At 37.2% G+C, this 12,161-nt stretch overlaps 1 protein-coding gene and 2 pseudogenes across 15 annotated transcripts in view; all 3 read right to left on the reverse strand.

The window, feature by feature from the left end:
* Positions 1-12,161, reverse strand: part of LOC311095149 (protocadherin gamma-A11-like) — a gene marked incomplete at its 5' end in the record, with an annotated part of 169,103 nt that overhangs the window by 66,582 nt on the left and 90,360 nt on the right. The window lies entirely within an intron of this gene.
* Positions 821-3,399, reverse strand: LOC311095173 (protocadherin gamma-A5-like; annotated as a pseudogene). Its single transcript has one exon. The product of its transcript is annotated as a protocadherin gamma-A5-like (transcript).
* Positions 8,915-11,591, reverse strand: LOC311095179 (protocadherin gamma-A11-like; annotated as a pseudogene). The gene has a single exon. The product of its transcript is annotated as a protocadherin gamma-A11-like (transcript).

A 12,161-nucleotide genomic window follows, 5' to 3' on the forward strand; every position in this document is an offset into this window, starting at 1 on the left:
AACACAAGGATTGTAGTAGTTTTTAAAAATAAAAATGAAAAGAAAAGAATGAAACAAATTAAAAAATATATATTTTTCAATCAGTGTTTTGATCAGGCCAGTGTCCACTGATCAGAGAGACAGAGATAAATATCTAATACGCATAAAACATATCTGAAAATAAATGAGTTTATAGTTTAACATTAAAGAAGAGGACAGAAAGAAAAGCTGCTGAAAAAAAATCTAAAAAATATGGTCTGTGGTAAAAGAGATGCATCAGAATAAATGAGGTAAATGATCGCCTCAATGCATTTCAGGACCATGGCCAGAGAAGCTGAATAGTGTTTCTCACTTCATGTCAAAGACAAGCAAAAAGACAAGCAAAGCTGTGCAAGGAAAATGTTACAATGCTAAATAACAAATTGAATATGTCACCGTTTGTTAATTAGGTTAAAGTGGACATTGAATCAATAGACTAGCAGCGATAGTGTCTCATATTTTAATTTAAATTAAAATGCACTTCTATTTAAGGTATCTAAAGAAATAACAACAACAACAACAACAACAACAATAATAATAATAATAATAATAAAGCCTTTATTTATTGGCTATAAAAACAGGTGATATAAGTATGGCGAGACTACTTTGGCAATATAACAGCAGAAAATATAAATCTGCAAAATTTGATCAAAATACAACATTATGTAATTATCAATCTCTTAGATTAGCACAAACAATTAAATTCGCAAAACTAAGCAGCGACTCTGTCTGCAGTTCAAACAAAATGAAGACATAAATTATGAAAAAATAACGACCAATTTACAATAATTCTCACCTGATCATCACAATCATCAAAGGTCAGTCTCTCCCCTTGCGCATGCGTGAGAGTCTGTGTTCCACTGGTGTCCAGACTAATGATGCTCTCACTGCAAGGTCTGACGTATTTCAGATCACTCTTTCTGGAGTCAGTGGTTCTGCAAACCTCATAATTGTACACGTGCTGTAAAGTTCCTGTGCCGCCTACGTCTGCGTAAAGAGGCGGATAATACGGAATAACTGGAAGATTCGCTCCAGATTTATAAAACATCCGCTCGCGTCTCCATCTGTAGCATTTGACTGACAGTATGGCAATGATAGACACGATAAAGAGAAATGAAACCACAGCCAAGGCCAAGACTAGATAGAAAGTCAGGTTGTCGTTGTATTCCTTGTCGTGCGTAAAGTCAGTGAACTCCGAGAGCACTTCAGGGAAGCTGTCCGCCACCGCCACGTTAACATTGACTGTAGCTGATCGAGAGGGCTGCCCGTTGTCCTCCACTACAACAGTGAGTCTTTGTTTGACAGCATCTTTATCTGTCACTTGGCGTACAGTTCTTATTTCTCCATTCTGTAAGCCCACTTCAAACAGCGCCCTGTCTGTGGCTTTCTGCAGTTTATATGAGAGCCAGGCGTTCTGACCAGAGTCCACATCAACAGCCACCACTTTAGTCACCAGATAACCCACATCTGCCGAACGAGGCACTATTTCAGCCACCACAGAAACACCTGACTGGACCGGGTACAGAACCTGAGGCGCGTTGTCATTCTGGTCCTGAATGATTATTTTCACGCTCGCGTTGCTGCTGAGAGGAGGAGAGCCTCCGTCCTGCGCTTTTACGCGGAACTGGAAATCTTTGATCTGCTCGTAATCGAAAGATCGCACTGCATGTATGACTCCACTATCAGCACTAACGGACACTAACGAGGAGACGGGCACTCCGTTAACCGACGAGTCCTCCAGTATGTAAGACACACGGGAGTTCTGGTTAAAATCTGCGTCTCTGGCTCTGACTGTGAATATGGAAAGACCCGGTGTGTTGTTTTCTTGAACAGAAGCCTCATATGAGCTCTTCTCAAAGACGGGCGCGTTATCATTGACATCTGATATCTGTAAGGAGAGAGTGACGCTGCTGGAGAGAGAGGGCACGCCCTCATCAGCGCACGTCACACTGATGTTATACTCAGACTCTCGCTCTCGATCTAAATCACCATCTGTGACTAAACTGAAGAAGTTATTATTTGTTGATTTTAGCGTAAAAGGGATATTATCGTTAATGGAGCATTGAACCTTTCCATTCTCACCAGAATCGGAGTCTTGGACATTCAGCATTGTCACAACAGTTCCTGATTTTGAATTCTCGGAAAGAGTACTTGCCTTTGACATTATATTAATTACTGGTTTGTTGTCATTTACATCGATTATATCAACAATTACTTTGCAAGTATCAGAGTGGCGTCCGGGGTCTCGCGCTTGGACGTCAATTTGATAATGTTTAACTCTTTCATAATCAGTGTCGCCAGATAACCTCAACACTCCATCATTTCTGTCAATTTCAAAGTGGTTAGTGGTACCACCAGAAGATTTCGCAATATGATACTCTATTTTACCATTTTGTCCCTGGTCAGCATCCGATGCTTTAACTGTAGTTAAAATGGTACCTTTTGGAGAGTTTTCTGCAATGCTGGTCTTATAAACAGACAGAAAACAAACTGGAGCGTTATCATTTGCGTCCTCAACTGTGATTATAATCGGAATTGTTCCAGACAACTGTGGGTCTCCTCCGTCCATGGCAGTAAGTAAGAGCGAAATATGTTCCTGTTTTTCTCGATCTAGAGGTTTTTGTAAAATCATTTCAACATTTTTGGTGCCATCTGGCATATCTTGAATCTTTAAGATAAAATGTTCAGCGGGATGTAAGAAATAACTCTGCACGCCATTAAACCCAACGTCATCATCCACTGCTGTCTCTAAAACAAATTTAGCTCCTGTCGGAGATGATTCGCTAATGTCAAATTTAATCTCTTTACCTGCAAAAACCGGAGCATTATCATTTACGTCTAAAATCTCAACTGTAACGCTATAAAACTCCATAGGATTTTCCAAGGTAATCTGTAAATGCAGCGCGCAAGGCGTTGTCTGTCCGCATAGCGCCTCTCGGTCTATTCTCTCTTTGATAAGGAGGACTCCTCTTTCTTTATTCAGCTCGATGTATTCAGCGCTGTCTCCTGTATAAATACGCGCTTTACCCGATTTCAGTCTCTTTAAATCTAAACCCAAATCCTGCGCTATGTTCCCGACTAAAGAGCCTTTCGCCATTTCTTCAGGAATGGAGTAACTGACCTGCCCGAGAGCTGAACTGAGAGAGAGAAACCAAATAAACAGCAGTACTTGCCGCGCCATTGTTCTGTCCGACATTTTGCAGAAGATCACGGGATGAAGATTAAGACAGAAGGCAAATAAATCAGTCCAAAATGCTGGAGGAAATCATGTATATGTCCAAAGTGAAAAGAACAAGAAAAGTATATAAATCCAGAAAAGGGATTTTAAATACAGTATCTCCGCGTTGTGCCTTCTCTCTCCTCTTCAGACTGCGCTCTCAGCTTCTGTCTCTCTCTCTCTAATAATATGGAGATGATGGGGGTGGAACTGCAGCAGATCTGCTCTATAAACTGACATATTGACCAACAGCGGCACTATGAGTCCAGTCTGATGAACTACAGACAGACTGAGAAAAGCAGTTTACTAAACAAAGTTATAAACTATAAAAACGTCCATATCAATAAATGTCAATGAGATAAAAAATATTGTATGAGTTTGTGTAAATAAAGATTGAAGGGAGAAAAAATAAATAAATACATTTCGAGTTTGCTCAAAGTTTTGCTGAGGCCATATCAGTAGATGAGCACTGTAGAGAAAGATGGCGAGCCCTCATCAATAGCAGTTATTGTGATATTATATTCTGATATTCTCTCACGATCTAATAACTGATCGGTTGTCACACTATAGAAATTTGAAGCAGATGACCCTATTTTGAATGGCAAATTTGGACCAATTGAACATTTAACCTGTCCGTTTCTCCCCGAATCCAAATCTTTGACATTCAGCATCGCTATCACAGTCTCCGGTGCTGCGTCCTCAGGTATTGGGTTAGAAAATGAAATTACGCTGATCATAGGTGCATTGTCATTAACGTCAATTAATTCAATAATAACTTTACAGGAATCTGTCAAGCCACCTTTATCTGTTGCTTCAACATGTAATTGAAAATGTTTTGGGTAACACTTTATAATAACGTTCAGTTGTAAGTCATTTATAAGTGGTTAGTTAATGATGAACTAGTCATTTACAGAACATTCATAAATGAGTAGCAAGTGATATACTAACATTTTATGTATGTTTTGTAAATTCCGTTACAAGTCATTTACATGTGATTAGTTAATGATTAACTAATTATTTACGAAACATGTCTATGCGTTCATAAATTATTAATAAGTGATATGTTAATTATTGGATGTATGTTTTGTAGATTCAGTTATAAGTAATTTACAATTGATTAGTTAATGATTAACTAGTCATATACAAAACATGAACATGCGTTTCATAAATGTTTAATAAATGTTTGTTTTTTTGTATATATGTAGCAATTAGAGGGTGCAAAAAGTGTTGTAAATGCCTTGAATACACATACAGATCATTTGTAGGAATATGTAACACATTTACAAGTGATGAATAGTTTACAACACTTTCTGCATCCCCTAATCTAAAGTGTAAACTATTCATCACTTGTAAATGTGTTACATATACATTCGTAGATAACATTCGCAGACCTTATGCCTTTTTGATTCTTGAAGTGGTAATCTACAAATGAAGTGTAAGACATTTACAAGTGATGAATAGTTTACACTTTAGATTAGGGGATGCAGAAAGTGTTGTAAATCATTTACAACACTTTCTGCATCCCCTAATCTAAAGTGTAAACTATTCATCACTTGTAAATGATTTATTCATGCGTTTACACATCTATAACAGGTGTTGAACACTGTAGTGTGCACTGCAGTGTAAGTGCTGACTGGTGAGGGTATAGACAGCTGTCTTCTCTGAAACACATGGAGTCTTTAACCACTGTGCACCTGATGTGAGCAAAACATGCAAAAAAAATGTAACATCATTTATTAAACATTTATGAAACGCATAGTCATGTTTAGTAAATGATTAGTTAATCATTAACTAATCAATTGTAAATGACTTATAACTGAATCTACAAAACATATAATGAACATATCACTAATTAATCATTTATGAATGATTAGTCATGTTTTTAAATGATTAGTTAATCATTAACTAATTAATTGTAAATGACTTGTAACACAATTTACAAAACATACATAAAATGTTAGTATGTCACTTGCTACTCATTTATGAATGTTTTGTAAATGATTAGTTCATCATTAACTAATCACTTATAAATGACTTACAACTGAACATTATTATAAAGTGTTACCATGTTTTGATTTCTCGAAATCCAAGTCCCCGTTAACAGTGATGCCACCACTTTCAGCATCTATATTGAATAGCTCTAAAGCCTTTCCTGATGTTTGTGAGAAGGAATACGTCAGTTCAGAATTCGTTCCTTTGTCTTTATCAGTTGCAGTCACACTCACTATCAGGGCCGTGCACAGACCTTTTGAGGGGCATGTGCTGAAACTGAAAAAGGGCACACCCCTCCCATTTTCAATAACACAAAATAATAGTCTCAAAAGCTTTAGATTTATTCACGATTAATAACAACCATAATAATAATAATAATAATATAGATAATCTATAATCTAGATAGCTTCTTTAACCCTAATTACAACAGCAACCTTCTGTGGGATGTTGGTCTCTTGAAGGTCTCTTTATTCATTACACTTTCCCTAAAATAAGCCAGCAATGAAAAAAATAAATAAAATAGTTTGAAAAGTACAGTTGCAGTGAAAAGCATTTCTGAAGGATCACGTGACACTGAAGAGTAACTGGAGTAATGATGCTGAAAATGCAGCTTTGATCACAGAAAAAAAAAAAAAAAAAAAAAAAAATATATATATATATATATATATATATATTATATATATATATATATATATTTTTTTTTTTATATATATATTCAAATAGAAAACAGTTATTTTATATTGTAAAAATATTTCACAATATTACTGTTTTTGCTGTATTTTGGATCAAATAAATGAAGCCTTGGAATGAATTAGCCTAAATCATGAATTACATTCTGCATGATAAAATATAAAGATTTCACAGTGATCTTCTGTAATGTTTTTTTTTTAGTTACTACTACAACATTACTGTAGTAAAACCATGTTTTACTACATTTTATACATGTGAGGACGAGCGGAGAGTATAATACTTGCTACGTCCTGTGACGTAGTTTTGTTTATATTGTGCTGGTGATTTTGTTTTCTCTTTTTTTCTATCTCTATCTTTCTCATGCAGCACTCCAAATCATCCGCAGCTGATGCCAATTAGCAGGAGCGTGGCTTATCTGTTGGCAGCCTGTATAAAACCACAAAGAGACTGTGATCGACAGAATCCCTCTCCAGCTATCCCAGACATTATTGTGTGTGAATTGCTGTTAAAAAGAGAACTTATATTCTTTGGTGAAACCTGTTGTCTGAGTCCAACGACCATTTAGACTGTGTGAGTTTAAATAGTTAAACCGTTTAGGGAGATGGGCGCCAATTTATTTGGATGATCCATCCCTAAAACTTTTCTCCTGTTTATTTCTAGTCAGGGAGAGAGGTAAGACAACTGTCTTTAATTTCTCATTTATTTTTGTTAGGCAAGTTATCTGGGTTTAAACTTTAGGAAGTCCTTGTTTTGTTTGTTATTTTGGCCTGGCCCTCTCCTGACGATATGGTTAAGTTTGTTTGTCTGTTTATTGATCTTTGTTTGCTTTATAAATATATTGATTAAACCTTTATTAAAAAGAAACTCAAAGAGCATACTCTCTCTGTTTCCTTTTGTTGCTAGTTGTAAATCAATGGGTGTTGTGTAGTCTTTTTGTGATATAGGTGAAAAGGAATTAGAGCTGGGATAGACGGAAAGGAGATTTCTCACGTTTATTTATTTACTTTTTGTTACATCATTTGTTACTCCCTCTTTGAAACCCCTAGACTAAAGTGGGAACGTAACATACTAGATAAAAAAATTAGCTAGATAGCGAAAACGTGCATATCAACAACATTGAATTAACCATAATTTAATATTATTACCATAACATGATTAGCCTAAATGTTAATAAATTAAGTGTATCAGCAATCATAAATCAAAGAAATATATGTTACCTAGGTGACGAGGATCACTCGTCGCTTTGTGTAAGTTCCAGTACGAAACAGCACGGGGGCGCACCTATTATGATTTTCCGATGGTAAAAAAAAAAAATGTATGTTGTTGTATTACTTATCAATATATAGTTTTTGACCAGCGAATGTGTGCAAATGTGCATTTTTTGTCCGTCATTAAAACGGCGCCGGCGGCATCACATTACATTTTCATCAACAGGTTACAAACTAGTTTGTTGTAGGCGGGGCGCTCAGTTTTTCCTGTTGTAAAATACATTTGGCCAAAATCGCATTTTATAAAAGATGAAATGCTACTGTATGCACAGGCTATTTACGTGTAGGCTATGACTAGATGGCAAATGCTAGACTAGACCCTCTTTCAGTCTCAGGAGACGTCCCACATGTCTCAGTCAGTGAGTCAGACATCAAATAAATAAAATATGAGCCTTTATAGACATAGTGTTTAGTAGTACTTATTCAAACAAGATATTTATTTACCCTTCGCAAAACTTCGTTCAGCTGCTGTCTACTGTGCGCCTGCTGTGGAACTTCAGTTGATTCAGGGAATATAGAGGGGGCGGAGTTATCAGCTTACTGACAGCTTGAGGGTCGAATAAGATTCACACAAACTCGTTTTAATAAGAACTTTCATTGGCTAAATATTTGTAAAACAGACAGACAGACGTAAAGGGTGACCAATAGCATTGATAAAAAAAAAAAAAAAACACCACCAAAAAAAGGGCACTTCGGAGTGTAAGGGCAAAAAGGGCATGTGCTCTGCACAGGTTGAGCCCTACCTGTGCACGTGCCTGTCTCAGTGTCAGATATATCTGAGAAAAGAAGTTTACTAAACAAAGTTATAAAGTATAAAAACGTCCATATCAATAAATGTCAATGAGATAAAAATATTGTATGAGTTTGTGTAAATAAAGATTGAAGGGAGAAAAAATAAATACATTTCGAGTTTGCTCAAAGTTTTGCTGAGGCCATATCAGTAGATGAGCACTGAATAGACAGACATGGAGAAATACCTTAAATACAATTATACACATAATAAATTTCTAATCAGTGATAAATAGTATACCGTTTAACTTTTGACAGGAGGACAGAACAATAAGATGCTAAAAATCTCAAAAAAAAAAAAAAAAGGTCTACTGTAAAGAGATGCAGAATAATATATGATGTAAATGACCGCGACTTCGCGATTCAGGACCATGGCCAGGGAAAGAAGCGAGTGCAAACGCTGAATACAGTTTCTCACTTCTTGACAAAAACAAATGAAAAAGGAAAATTTTAAAAATGACAAACGACGAACTATGAATGCCACAGTATAATAATGTTAACAATTGTTAACTGACATTTCAGTGGCAGCGTGCCATATACCGCAGTACAACTGAAAATAAAATGTAAAATTAAACGAATAAAAAAGGAATAAAAAGCAAGTTCCACTTAACATAAAGAAAAAAAGACAGAAAATAATTTATAAGCTGAAAAATTAAGCACTTATTGTGTTCCATGGCTGTACAGAAAATATGAACTACATAACTATAACAAAAAAAAGAAAAAGATGAAGATGAAGATTTTAAACTGATTAAAATACAACACCCGATATTCGTGCCATTTTCTGCAAACATTATTTAAGCATTGCTTAAAATTGCAGAGACACTTCATTTAAAAAAAGTCAGCGACCGTATCAGCAGTTCAAGCAAAAATGTTCAGTCATGATAAATGTTTTAAAATATCACATAAATGAGTTATAAAAATAATTCTCACCTGATCATCACAATCATCAAAGGTCAGTCTCTCCCTTTGCGCATGTGTGAGTGTATGTGTTCCACTGGTGTCCAGACTAATGATGCTCTCACTGCAAGGTCTGACGTATTTCAGATCACTCTTTCTGGAGTCAGTGGTTCTGCAAACCTCATAATTGTACACGTGCTGTAAAGTTCCTGTGCCGCCTACGTCTGCGTAAAGAGGCGGATAATACGGAATAACTGGAAGATTCGCTCCAGATTTATAAAACATCCGCTCGCGTCTCCATCTGTAGCATTTGACTGACAGTATGGCAATGATAGACACGATAAAGAGAAATGAAACCACAGCCAAGGCCAAGACTAGATAGAAAGTCAGGTTGTCGTTGTATTCCTTGTCGTGCGTAAAGTCAGTGAACTCCGAGAGCACTTCAGGGAAGCTGTCCGCCACCGCCACGTTAACATTGACTGTAGCTGATCGAGAGGGCTGCCCGTTGTCCTCCACTACAACAGTGAGTCTTTGTTTGGCAGCATCTTTATCTGTCACTTGGCGTACAGTTCTTATTTCTCCATTCTGTAAGCCCACTTCAAACAGCGCCCTGTCTGTGGCTTTCTGCAGTTTATATGAGAGCCAGGCGTTCTGACCAGAGTCCACATCAACAGCCACCACTTTAGTCACCAGATAACCCACATCTGCCGAACGAGGCACTATTTCAGCCACCACAGAAACACCTGACTGGACCGGGTACAGAACCTGAGGCGCGTTGTCATTCTGGTCCTGAATGATTATTTTCACGCTCGCGTTGCTGCTGAGAGGAGGAGAGCCTCCGTCCTGCGCTTTTACGCGGAACTGGAAATCTTTGATCTGCTCGTAATCGAAAGATCGCACTGCATGTATGACTCCACTATCAGCACTAACGGACACTAACGAGGAGACGGGCACTCCGTTAACCGACGAGTCCTCCAGTATGTAAGACACACGGGAGTTCTGGTTAAAATCTGCGTCTCTGGCTCTGACTGTGAATATGGAAAGACCCGGTGTGTTGTTTTCTTGAACAGAAGCCTCATATGAGCTCTTCTCAAAGACGGGCGCGTTATCATTGACATCTGATATCTGTAAGGAGAGAGTGACGCTGCTGGAGAGAGAGGGCACGCCCTCATCAGCGCACGTCACACTGATGTTATACTCAGACTCTCGCTCTCGATCTAAATCACTGTCTGTCACTAAACTGAAGAAATTATTATTAGTGGATTTTAGAGAAAATGGGATGTTTTCACTAATAGAACACTGAACTTTCCCGTTTTCTCCCGAATCAAGATCCTGAATATTTATCATTGTAACTACGGTCTCAGGCGGTGAATTTTCAGCAATCACGTTTGTTTTGGACATAATATTGATCACTGGTTTATTATCATTGATATCAATGACATCAACTATGATCTCACAAGAATCACTAAAACCACCGAGATCACTCGCTTGTACACGGATCTCAAAGTGTTGAGCTTGTTCATAGTCAGCTAGACCTATCAGTCTTACTTTACCATCAGTCTCGTTTATTTCAAATATGTCCCGTACTTTATCTAGAGTGTTTGTTATAGTATAGCTTATTTCACCATTTATTCCTTGATCTAGATCCGATGCACTAACTGTCGCTACAATTGTTCCTTTTGGTGAATTTTCAGTTACAGTGGCTTTATAAACTGATTGTGTGAAAACAGGAGAGTTATCGTTCGCATCTAAAACAATAATATTTATTTGTATATTACCAGACATTTGTGGATCTCCCCCATCAATGGCTGTTAACGTTAAAGTAATAAGCTCCTGATTTTCACGGTCTAAGGGCTTTTGTAAAATCATTTCTATATTTTGTCCAGCCCCTGGCTGGCTCTTGAACTTCAGGACAAAATTATCTGTTGGTTTTAACGAGTAGGTCTGAAGACCATTAATCCCAACGTCAAAATCTCTGGCACGCTCTATCGTGAATTTTGTACCAATCGACGCAGATTCACTAATTCTAAAAGTCATCTCAGCTTTTTCAAAAAATGGTGCATTGTCATTTATATCAAGCAACTCAACATTAACACTGTAAAATTCCATCGGGTTTTCCAGAATAATCTGTAAATGTAGCGCGCAAGGCGTTGTCTGTCCGCATAGCGCCTCTCGGTCTATTCTCTCTTTGATAAGGAGGACTCCTCTTTCTTTATTCAGCTCGATGTATTCAGTGCTGTCTCCTGTATAAATACGCGCTTTACCCGATCTCAGTCTCTTTAAATCTAAACCCAAATCCTGCGCTATGTTCCCGACTAAAGAGCCTTTCGCCATTTCTTCAGGAATGGAGTAACTGACCTGCCCGAGAGCTGAACTGAGAGAGAGAAACCAAATAAACAGCAGTACTTGCCGCGCCATTGTTCTGTCCGACATTTTGCAGAAGACCACGGTATGAAGATTAAGACAGAAAGCAAATAAATCAGTCCAAAACGCTGGAGGAAATCATGAATATATCCAAAGTGAAAACAACTGAATAAAAAGTCTGTAATCCAAATCAAATTGTTTTAAATTCAGTATCTCCGCGTTGCGCCTTCTCTCTCCTCTTCAGACTGCGCTCTCAGCTTCTGTCTCTCTCTCTCTAATAATATGGAGATGATGGGGGTGGAACTGCAGCAGATCTGCTCTATAAACTGACATATTGACCAACAGCGGCACTATGAGTCCAGTCTGATGAACTACAGAAAATGTAAAATGAATAAACCTTTATCTCAGTGTCAGACATGTTTGAGAAAAGTTATTTAGTATAAAAGTTATTTAGTATAACAACAAAAAATGTCCATAACAACAAATATCTATAATACAAAGATTGTATGTGTTAATAATGATAAAAGGGGAAAAAAATAAATACATTTCGTGTTTTCATAAAGCCATTTCAGTATGAACACTGATCAAGTCAGAGAGGGAGAAATTCCTAAAAAACAATTATACACATAAGAAATTTCTATTCAGAAATAAAATAGTATAGTTCAACTTTTGAACAGGAGGACACAAAAAGATGTTGAAAATCTCAAAAAGAATGTGTGCTGTAAAGAGATGCAGAAGAATATATGCAGAAGAATATATGAAGTAAATGACCGCGCCGCCGCGATTCAGGACCATGGCCAGGGACGAAAGTGCAAACGCAGAATAGAGTTTCTCACTTCTTCACAAAAACAAGCACAAGGATTTTTCTAATGGCATATAACAAACTGTTCAAGCAACAGGTTAATAATGTTAACATTTGTAAAATG

Source organism: Abramis brama (genome assembly GCF_963993115.1).
Source record: "Abramis brama genome assembly, chromosome: 13".
NCBI classification, from domain to species: domain Eukaryota; kingdom Metazoa; phylum Chordata; class Actinopteri; order Cypriniformes; family Leuciscidae; genus Abramis; species Abramis brama.